At 43.8% G+C, this 12,001-nt stretch overlaps 1 protein-coding gene across 2 annotated transcripts in view; it reads right to left on the reverse strand.

Moving 5' to 3' along the window:
• ABHD12B (abhydrolase domain containing 12B) overlaps positions 1-12,001 on the reverse strand; it is a 32,061-nt gene that overhangs the window by 18,530 nt on the left and 1,530 nt on the right. The window contains exon 2 of one of the 2 annotated variants that reach the window (XM_073638514.1): positions 11,251-11,406. The exons of the other annotated variant lie outside the window; for it this stretch is intronic. The gene's annotated coding sequence lies outside the window, so the exon portion shown is untranslated. The remainder of the gene's footprint in view (positions 1-11,250; positions 11,407-12,001) is intronic. 2 annotated transcript variants of the gene reach the window in all.

A 12,001-nucleotide genomic window follows, 5' to 3' on the forward strand; every position in this document is an offset into this window, starting at 1 on the left:
TGTGGAAACCAGACCCCTGGGGTGCCACACATGGAGCTCAGCTGCAGTACTGAGAACGGCCACTACACAGAGCAGAGCTGCAGTACTGAGAACGGCCACTACACAGAGCAGAGCTGCAGTACTGAGAACGGCCACTACACAGAGCAGAGCTGCAGTACTGAGAACTGCCACTACACAGAGCAGAGCTGCAGTACTGAGAACTGCCACTACACAGAGCAGAGCTGCAGTACTGAGAACTGCCACTACACAGAGCAGAGCTGCAGTACTGAGAACGGCCACTACACAGAGCAGAGCTGCAGTACTGAGAACGGCCACTACACAGAGCAGAGCTGCAGTACTGAGAACGGCCACTACACAGAGCAGAGCTGCAGTACTGAGAACGGCCACTACACAGAGCAGAGCTGCAGTACTGAGAACGGCCACTACACGGTGCACAGAGCTGAGCTGCAGTACTGAGAACGACCACTACACGGTGCACAGAGCTGAGCTGCAGTACTGAGAACGACCACTACACGGTGCACAGAGCTGAGCTGCAATACTGAGAACGACCACTACACGGTGCACAGAGCTGAGCTGCAATACTGAGAACAGCCACTACATGGTGCACGGAGCTGAGAACGGCCACTACATGGTGCACGGAGCTGAGCTGCAGTACTGAGAACGGCCACTACACAGTGCACGGAGCTGAGCTGCAGTACTGAGAACGGCCACTACACAGAGCAGAGCTGCAGTACTGAGCTGCAGTACTGAGAACGGCCACTACACGGTGCACTGATATTGATTAAAGTCCATATGCGACTTATCTGCAGTTACAAAACCGGCAGCAAATCGTGCGGACCGCCAGTTCCTTATAGCCTAAGCAATCGTCGGCAGTAAGGGGGTAGGACAACTCCCAGCAGGCCTCTCGCATGGGGATGATGGGAGATTGCAGACCAATTCTCTACGGTCTCGGCAGCACTTGGGAGGGAGGGGGGGTCTGAGTAAAACCGCTGGTTCATACGAGGTTAGACTACGAGCAGACAGCTCCTAATCGGGTTATGCAGCCGCCTATAGTTCTCCCCATTCAGCGAGGATACAATTTTAGGATGAGCGTCCATCAGAATAAATATCTGCATTAGAGGGACGTGTAACAGGATTATTCTGCAGTATAAGTCCTGTGCCGCAGAATGATCTTTTCTCTGCTTCTTAGTGAATTACAATGAGGTTTTGTTCCGCGGTAATACAGAGGATTAGGCAGCGGATACGTCCGTCCTCCATGTTCTCCGAGCTTGTTACATCAGCAGCGGTTTAATGGAAGAAGGATGTTCCTATTAGCGGATGCAGAAGTTGCAGTCACATCTTGGCTCTGGTGCCCGAGCGCGGGGGGCACAGACTTGGCGTCGGCGCTAACTCTACTCAGGTCCACCATGCACTGTACATCTATATGTATGGCGGATATGCGCCCGCACGTATGGAGCGGGCTCAGGAGATGTATTTTACAGTCTAAGGTGATGTGCACACAGAGTCTTTCAGGAGTTCCAAAAATACCTGGGAAAAATAATTGCTCAAAAATTGCTCATAAGACTCTTCATTTCTATTGTAAATCCACTTTGCTGTTCATATGTTCAGTCTTTTAAGTGTTTTTTTTTCTGCTTTAGGTGGGAAAAAAATTATAAATCATGTCCCTTGTATGAGGCTTCTACTGATGGAATCCGCTCCTAACTAGGTGTTGTCCAATCAAAAAATAAAGTTTCAGGAAACAAAAAAAAAAAACTCCAAAAAGGAGAGTTTCCTGAAGCTGTTCACACTAGAAAAGTCATAAGTTTTGACCATCTAAAAAAAAAGCTCTGTATGCACGTAGTCTAAGGCTATGATCACACTACGTTTTTTTCACGTGTTTTCTGGACCAATCCAAAAAGGCGCTAATAAAATGCTCAAAATAATCTTCCAATTCATTACTGCCGGAAAACGGCTCGTTCTTCGTAAGTTCTGTTTTTTTCTAGCATCTTTTAACCACTTCAGGATTTAAAAAAAGCCAAGTGGTTAAAAGAAGTAATGTCCATTCTTCAGGTGTTGTTCGCTTGGAAGTCGCTTCATGCTTTACACTGTAAGTGAATGGGAAGGCTAGAAAAAAAAAAAAAAAAAAAGAGCCCGGAAGATGCCCCAGTGCTAGAGTTTTATTCATTGCTTAATGGATGAAAAAAAAAGTGAGAAAAATCATTAAAGAAAACAAAAAAGCAAAAATACTCAAAAAACATTAACAAAAAATTGACATTGTTTCCTCGAGCAGTTTCCGCTTGAAAAACCTCATCATTTTTGACAGCCAGAAAAAAAATGCAATGTGAACAAAGATCAGAGCGAGCTCCGATTGCAGCAGTTTAACCCCTTACATTATTCATACTCTTTTCCGAAATACGGAAATGGAGCGACTCTTTTTTTGGACAGTGCCCAGAGGAGAATTTGTCCCACTTGATGGGTGCTAGACTTTTTGCCAGGAGTGTTTAGATACAGGTGTAGGAAAGAAAAGAGGGTCTGTGCCCCATGTGAAGGAACGCCTTCCTATGATTGTGAGCGTATGGGCACATGGCAGATTTTTCAGCATTTTTGACCTGTGTGCACATACTCCTAATCATTATTCTGGAATTGATATTTAAGTAATTTCCTGATCTTTTGGAGCACACAATCTACAGTCATGGCCAAAAGTATTGAGAATGAGACAAATAGTAATTTTTCCAAAGTTTACTGCTTCATTTTTTGCAATGGCAATTTGCATATACTCCTGAATGTCAAAGAGTCATCAGCTTAACAGCAATTACTGTACTTGCAAAGTCAATATTTGCCCAGAAAATGAACTTTAACCCCCAAAACACATTTCAACATCATTGCAGTCCTGCCTTAAAAGGAGCAGCTAACATAGTTTTAGTGATTGATCCATTAACACAGGTGTGGGTGTTGATGAGGACAGGGCTGGCGATCAATCAGTCATGATTAAGTAAGAATGACATCACTGGACACTTTAAAAGGAGGCTGGTTCTTGGTAGCATTGTTTCTCTTCAGTTAACCATGGTTATCTCTAAAGAAACACGTGCAGCCATCATTGCACTGCACAAAAATGGCCTAACAGGGAAGAGTATCGCAGCTACAAAGATTGCACCTCAGTCAACAATCTATCGCATCATCAAGAACTTCAAGGAGAGAGCTTCCATTGTTGTCAAAAAGGCTCCAGGGCGCCCAAGAAAGACCAGCAAGCTCCAGGACCATATCTTAAAACTGTTTCAGCTGCGGGATCGGACTACCAGCAGTGCCGAGCTTGCTCAGGAATAACAGCAGGCTGATGTGAGTGCTTCAGCACGCACTGTGAGGCGGAGACTCTTTGAGCAAGGGCTGGTTTCAAGGAGGGCAGCAAAGAAGCCACTTCTCTCCAGAAAAAAAACATCAGGGACCGACTGATATTCTGCAAAAGGTACAGGGAGTGGACTGCTGAGGACTGGGGCAAAGTCATTTTCTCTGATGAATCCCCTTTTCGATTGTTTGGGACATCTGGAAAACATCTTATTCGGAGAAGAAGAGGTGAGCGCTACCACCAGTCTTGTCTCATGCCAACTGTAAAGCATCCTGAAACCATTCATGTGTGGGGTTGCTTCTCAGCCAAGGGAATCGGCTCACTCACAGTCTTGCCTAAAAACACAGCCATGAATAAAGAATGGTACCAGAATGTCCTCCAAGAGCAACTTCTCCCAACCGTCCAAGAGCAGTTTGGCGCCCAACAATGCCTTTTCCAGCATGATGGAGCACCTTGCCATAAAGCAAAGGTGATAACTAAATGGCTCATGGAGCAAAACAGAGATTTTGGGTCCATGGCCTGGAAACTCCCCAGATCTTAATCCCATTGAGAACTTGTGGTGAATCATCAAGAGACGGGTGGACAAACAAAAACCAACAAATTCTGGCAAAATGCAAGCATTGATTGTGCAAGAATGGACTGCTATCAGTCAGGATTTGGTCCAAAAGTTGATTGAGAGCATGCCAGGGAGAATTACAGAGGTCTTGAAGAAGAAGGGGCAACACTGCAAATATTGACTTGCTGAATTAACTCATTCTAACTGTCAATATAACCTATTGGTCCTCATAATATGATTGCAATTATATTTCTGTATGTGATATAAACATCAGACAAACACTAATAAAAACCAGAGGCCAGCAGATCATGTGAAAATATAATTTTGGTGTCATTCTCAAAACTATTGGCCATGACTGTACACTACAGACTCTCAGCGATAAGTCCGCCATGTACAAAGCTGCTTTTGTCAGCGGCAGGGCTGACATGGTGAGCGCCGGCAGATTTGCAGGGCAGGATAATGCCAGACGTAATGATGTGATGGGAGAACGCTGGAGACATCATGTGCTCATAATCTGCTAGTGACCTTGATTTTAGCCGGCATCCTGTCTGTCAGATAGTTTGCTGGAAAAATCCACAACTGACAGCAGAAACCTATGGGGAGGGGACAGTTACAGAATGGGTAAATGGACCTTTTGGGCTTTATCAGGTACAAGGGCCCAAGTGCAACTGCTACCCCTGTATGACATACCAACCATGCTCCTGCTAGACCCGAGCGGTCACACGTTCTATGAGGGCTTCTCCTAAGGCTATGTCACGCCAGATGTGAGTGCAACACAGAGAGTCACACCAGGTGTGAGTTCAACACAGAGGGGAAAAGGAAAGGGACCCCAGACACTAGGGAAAGGGGGAAGAGGTGACCTCCTAATCTGGACTAGTTTCACCCTGTCTCCCCCTAATGTCCCTATGCAGCCTCCGCGAGTGTCGCCGATCACCTGCCTCGCCCTACTATCCCTGGCGTAAGGCTATAGATGGGGGTGGAAGGAGATGAGCACTTAACCTCCACTAGCACTCTAAAGACAAAAGGGGAAGACAACACAGGGGAATAATAACTTAGCTTTAGAAGAACTCCAACAGGGTACTCGGCCTTAAGACTCCAGAGAGGACGTGTTGCTGCTTCAGCCAAGTTCCAAGTAAAAATGAGTATAACCGGCAACGCCAACATAGACACACCAGGTATATATACACGCAGACTAAAGGGGGTCCTAAACACAGCCTCCTATCTAGGCAGCTGTCTGCATTGCCAAACGTGGAGATCTCCTGCAAACTACTGCAGGGCGACTGTCTGTCACCTCTGATACACCTGTGACAGGCTACCAGATCGATTTACATTGGTCCATGTGCGTGTTCTCTCAATTTATTTTTTTACTAACATGGATAGAACATGTACCTATTATGACCCACGGAGCAGTTTGTGGCTTCCAAAAACCAAACGGCTGCAAAAAACCCACAAAACCAAGACAAGTCACGAACCAAACTCACCCATGCAAATCAATGGGTACGTTAAAAAATAAATAAAAAATGGGCAGCACATGGATGCCAGTCATGTCTCATGTGAACGCTGTTTTTTTCCTATTTAAGGGTACATGCACATAGCATCGTTTGGACGCCAAGTCTTCTCAGGCGATGCCACTTAAGGAAAATGCCGGCGGCTTTACTGTGATTCTTGCAGCGGCTATGCCGCCTCCATCTTTCTCTGTACTGTGAAATATAAAGATTGGGCGATTTCCCAACCCTGAAGTGGTTAAAAGAAGTGACATAAGACGGAACATGTGCACAATGTCTTTCAAGATTGCTGTGCACCATGTCCATTTTATGGGGCACGTTTGCAGCACTTTTTTCAGTGGATCCGGGCAGAATCTGCCTGAAAGACGTCACGTGCACGTACCCTAAAGGGTAGGAGAATCTTAATGTTTCATCAGTTTTGCGTGCGAGAACAATGGATGAAACACTGATGGTAACAACAAACCCAAGGACCAGAAATGGATGAAAATCGGTTCCAGTGCACTGATGAAAAATAGCTTGTTTTTCTCGAATGCAAAAATAAGTTTGAAAGCAGCATTATGGTCAATGGTCTATTTGACTTTGCATTTTACCCTCACATAGGGGAATGGGCTTGATTGTATATAACATCGCAATGTTGACTACAGGTCGCAGTAATGATGCAGGTCACTGAGCAGTTGTATCCAAACCAAGTTCCTTAGGCTCCTCTGTAACCTAGGACCAGTAAATGACATGTATAGTTGCCAAAATTGGCGTTGACAATTCAGGGACACTATAGTCCCACCCGGGACCACCCCCAATCCTTGCAGAACCATACATTGTGGAAACCATGTTCCCATTCATCCTGGGAGATTTGTTGGAATTGTTTCTGAAGAGTTAGACAGTCCTGGCAGTTGGCATGGATGGTATAGACCAGTTGGCACGGATGGTAGGGGACCTGTTATAGGTCTTGCTCAGGAGCTTTGGTTACACCTCTGGTCTGGTGACAATATCTAGAGGTGCAGCATCTGCTACCCAGACCCTAATGCCTAGAAGGGCTCACAGACCCCTCTGCAACATCAAGGCTATTTGTGGCAATTGTCTGGATCACTTTTTGCAAGGGCCTTCCAGTCGCCATCTCTTTTTATGTAGTTTCTCCCCTCTGCTTCACCGGTTGCCCATAATTTGACGTAGAGCAGTCGGTAGATATTTGTAAGCATTTTTATTCGTGCAATATATGACTACATGTAATTTGGAAATGTGCACTGAGCGAGCAGGCAGCTAGGCTTCCTATACAACGACCAGACACAACACCTTCCCTTAGTGCTGCAATGTAATTCCCCTGTTCAGTCTATGCTAATGCCCCAGAAGTGGCCATATGTTGTACATCAATACAAGGGTCTTGTGGATTTTTAGACATGAGGTTCAAAGCTGCGCTGATATCCAGCATCTATCACAGCCCCTCCTTTCTTATTGTTCTTTGGGAATCCATATGTCTCTGTAATAATGGGCTCGGAGTCTCCTGGATGATTCATCATCATGGTGGCATCACAAGCTGTCCTGTAGTGCTGGGATTATCCAGAGAAAGCACAAATGTCCGCTTACTATTCAGGGAACTGAAATTCATCGCTCAATGCCAGGAAGCTGCTGCAAAAGTCAATAATATTTTTGAGGTGTAAAACTAATAAATTGATACCAATGATAATCACTCTAACAGTTTTCCTTAATGGGTATGGTCAGACAATGCCCATGTTCTTGTGCAAAAAAACAACAACCCTCAGTGGTCACACCTCTGTCATGTACTGGCCACACGCGGACTACAGGGCAACCTCCACTTGTGAATGTGCACTGCAGATGTACCTTACCAGCTTTATGCTACTGATGGTTACTGTGGATTTCACCTGTTGCAATACAAAAGATAATATCTTCTGCCATATCTTATAATATCTTCTGCCAATCAGCATCAAAATCTGCATGTGACACCTACAGATGCTGACATTCATTTTGGAACAGATTTGCTGTGGATCCAGAGAGGAAAATTTGTACCTATAAGTGAACCTGAACCCTTTAAGTGTTGTCTCATGACAACAACCACAGTCCACAAACTTCTTTCAACCAAACAGCGATCTGAATTCCAGATCTCAATGTCAGGCAGCTGCTGATAAAGCAGATTATATTTTATTTGATGCCACTATTAATCACATAATAAAAGGCGGGTATCATACGTCAGATTTTTTTTTTATTAAAATTTGTTTTTTTTTGTTGTTTTTTTTTTTTTTTTTTTTTACACTGAAATTTGCACAATCCTTATAGCATCCGTTTTTCTCGTATGAAGAAAAAGAAAAAAAAAAGTCCTTAGTTTCTCCTACCCACTAAATAGTCAAGTGTGGACAGCACCAGAATGACATCTGTTTTTTTTTTTTACAGTTACAGATTAGAAGTAGAACATGTTTTGTTTTTTTTTGTTTTTTGGTGGGGGTGGGGGGGGGGATTTGCAGACTATCAGCAAAAAAAAAAAAAAAAGTACACCTGCAAAGGTAAACTGATGGCAATGGGTCCATGATCTATCTGCAACAATACCAGACTCGTACCAAGAAAGTGATGTGTGAGAAGACTCCCAGGATTAGTTTCCCGCCATCTATTGTTTCCTCGGTATAGATGCTGGGATTTGTCTCCGGCGGGCAGACGAGAGGCCGCTGTACAGCTGGTGTTAACCATTGCATGCCCAATATAGGGACAGATGGGCACTAAACAGTCTGGTCATGTAGGCAAGCAGCACGACTATGTTGCATACCCTCTATGGTGGAGCACACACTTTATTTTCCATGACCAGGGTTAGATTTGGACCCGGTTTGTCACATGGTTATAGGGCCCAGGAATAGGCGAACAGGGTATAGCTGTTGGGTCCCACAATCGTTACTCAGGGTAATCCAGTCTGACAATGCTAAAGCTGGGAGCAATGTCTGCTATGGCTCTGATGGATGTCACACTGAAGTGAATGGAACCACAAAGATAAACATCGTCGTCCCAAATCATTTTGTTTTCCCATGCGGTGACAATATAGGGAAAATATGTAACAGCCGATAGCATTGAGATCCTGTAAATCAAACATTGTGAGGGGCACTCATGTTCATTTTCTTGGGTGGAGAAAAACAAGCCATCTAGTTCCACAAGACAGTGTCCAAATAATAGGACCATATAGTGCCAGGATAATATGGTTACACAGAGGGCCCAAAAATTAGGACCACAAAGTATAATAATGCTTTACAGTGTGCACATAAGTGTCATATGATGTCCAGATATAGGGCAATATAGTGCTCAAAGAATAGGACCATACAGTCCTGAAATAATAAAGCCATAAAGTCTTAGAATAGTAGGGCTAGAGAGACCCCAAACAATAGTGCCTTACAGGGCCCAAATTATAGGACATTACAGTGCTTACTAAAAGGGCCAGGGCATAAATTATAAGGTCGTATAGTGCTCAAATAATAGGACCATACAGACCATAAATAATAATGCCATACAGTTTTGGAATAATAAGGCTAGAGAGACTCCAAAGAGTAGTGCTATAAAATGCCCAAATAATAAAGCCTTACAGTGCCCAGGGCAAATCAACAATAATCACTGGACCAGGTCTTCAAATCGAGGAAAACTTCACCGACGGTGAAGACACGGCTCGTACAGTCTGGTCTTTTCTGTAGTAACATTTGGATGAAAAACCTGGACGATAAAGCAACAAGACAGAAGAAGAATTGACGCCTTTGCAAGGTGGAGCTGGACAAGGATGTTATCAATACCATGGCTGGCAAGAAGAGCAAACAAATCAATTTTGGAACAAATCAAGCCAGACATGTCACTGGAAGCAAAGATCACCAAGCTACGACTTGCCTGCTTTGGCCACATCCCATGAAGAGAGCAATCACTGGAGAAGAACATCATGGTCGGAAGAATAGAAGGAACAAGGCAAAGATACTATCAAGATAACGGCGGAGAAGACTCTGGTGGACCTATATAGGCTTGCACAAGATCGATCTTCCTACAGATCGTTCATCCATCAAGTTGCCATGTCTCGAGATCAAGCTGAAGGCCCTTAAAAAGAAAAAAAAAAAACAGTGCCCAAGTTATACTAGAGCCAGGGCACAAACAATAGGGCCATATAGTTCTCAAATAATAGGACAATGCAGTCCCTAAATAATAAGACCAACAATGGCTGAATAATAGGACCAGAGAGTCTTGAAATAACAGTGCCAATACAGTGTTCAAATAATTGGGCCATATAGTGCCACGGTTATAGAGTCATACAATGTCGAAATAATAGGGCCATAAGGTGCCTAAACAATAGATCCATACAGTGCTCAAATAATGGGACCATAAAGTGCCCGAATAATAAAGGCGTACAGTTTCCAAACAGCTAAGCCATGCAGTGCCCAAATGATCCATCCTAAATCTACATAGACAGAGAAGTCCTAATGACTGATCCCCCAAAATCTCGCATGTTAGGAGATGTAGCGCTACAGTCCTACAGGTTGGGGAGACGACGGCCATTACACTGCCACGGCTTATTGAGAGGAGCGCTCTGTATCTGTAGGTTTATAGCTGCTGACACTTGACTATAATCTGTGGCTGTAGCTTTATCTTCGCACACAATGTACTGGTTACAGGTTTTCCAGGCATCATGTACAGTAATTGACTCAATGCTGGAACCTATTGACTTGTATAAGCACCAAGACAATCAATGACAAGTAAAAGAGCAATGATTTACAGATCCATCCTGTGCGGTTATATATTCTCTCATGAAATCAATGACGCAAAAACAAACAGCCTTACAGAGGATACGGCAGAATTGTCTATTCGGTGGGGATGAGTCCGTACATGTACGCAGAGGTCAGGAAGGAGTTAATCATGTCCTGCTAGTAAAAGTATTGCAAGGAACCATGCTACTTCTGTTCCTTGGGTTGTGTCTGCTATTGCATTTTAGTCTCATTGACTTGAAAAGAGATAAGCTGCAATACCGAACACAACCTACGGACAGGTGTGGTGCTGTTTCTAGAAAAACAAATTTTCTTCTAATCCTGAACAAACCCATTATTTATTTTGCTCACTTATATAGTGCCATTAATTCCACAGCACTTCACAGACATTATCATTGCTGTCCCCATTGGGGCTCACAATCTACATCCCCTATCTGTATGTCTTTGGAGTGTGGGAAGAAGCTTGCACAAACATGGAGAGAACACACAGACTCCTGCCAGATGTTGTCCTTGGTGGGATGTGAACCGAGGACCCCAGCGCTGCAAGGCTGCAGAGCTAACCACTGAGCCACCGTGCTGCCCCTTATAAGGGTAATAGCATCTTGGACATTTATAGCATATCCACATACATATAATTATTATACCGCAATATGAAGCCATTTACAATATGTCCATTCAACAATTAATTTGGTGCCAAACTGCAAAACATTATGGGTAATGAACTATGAGATTGAGTTTGCTAAATAAAAGATGGGCTCTCTTGTCTCAGGATGGAGGGGTTGGTCTGGACCAGGACCAGAATGGGCTTAAAGGGCTTCTTCGGTGAAAACACGGGGTTCTCTGTGAGAATGGAGTGACAGTGTGCGTGCTCGACCACCACTCCATTAATTCTCTATGTGGCTGCTGAGTCATCCAAGTGCAGTCTGATGTTTTCCACCCATAGACCTGTATGGCTGCGATCAGAATATCAGATCAAACTCTGGCATGCAACGATTTTTTCCTTTGTCAGGCAATGAATAAGAAACTGTTTCCGAAACGCGTTTGCTCGTACCACTCTTCCTCCTAGCGTATTTTATATACTTTTGTCTCTGACAAGTTGTATACTTTCATTTTTAAATGATTCTTCTTTAAAATTGTTACCTCTCCTGTGGCACTGCTGCCCTCCGTGCGTCGAACTTCTGAGATGGGTGAGCTGACTTTTTCCTACTTATGATTTTTTGCTTGGACCGGCTCTGTCCGAGAAAAAAAATCTGATATGTGCATGGCCCCATAGACTAACATTGGTCCGAAAAAAACCTACAAGAAGCAAAATGAACATAAACCCTGCTGTAAATAAATAAATAAAAAGCAAAAGTGCATTTAAATAAAATAGGGTTCTTAGTAACACTGTTTTTGATCAAAAATAGCATGAAAGTGATCCCACCACGGCAAGGTGAACCCATTTGGGATAGTCCTACTCTGGCTAATATTAAAAACCTTACCATGTGTCAAAGTTGACCTCAGTGTGTGAATAAGGGCATGTTCAGTATTTTACATCAGTATTGGGTGATAAATGCAGAAGTGGTGACATGTTTCTATTATGCTTTTCCTCTGATTGTTCCACTCCTGATTTTGGCTTACAAATCCTGAACATGTGAACGTGGTCTAAGACTTTTCACTTATTTGCTACAATGTATCACAGAGCAAGAACAATGTATCAGGCTGGAGATCAGGATGTGTGGACTGGATGCAGTTGTAATATGTCAGCTGAGAGCCACAGAACCCTCTATTCCTCCATTTGTAGGTCCTGGAGGTCCATCCCCTCCCCACTAACCTGAATATGAAGGCATATAAGGAATGCCAATTGTGGTTTATGCCACATTGTGTCCATAGATTTAGAGAGGAAGTCGAT

The sequence above is a fragment of the Phyllobates terribilis genome, unplaced genomic scaffold, assembly GCF_046119375.1.
Source record: "Phyllobates terribilis strain yellow unplaced genomic scaffold, ASM4611937v1 Scaffold_7__3_contigs__length_470593459, whole genome shotgun sequence".
Classification (NCBI taxonomy): Eukaryota; Metazoa; Chordata; class Amphibia; order Anura; family Dendrobatidae; genus Phyllobates; species Phyllobates terribilis.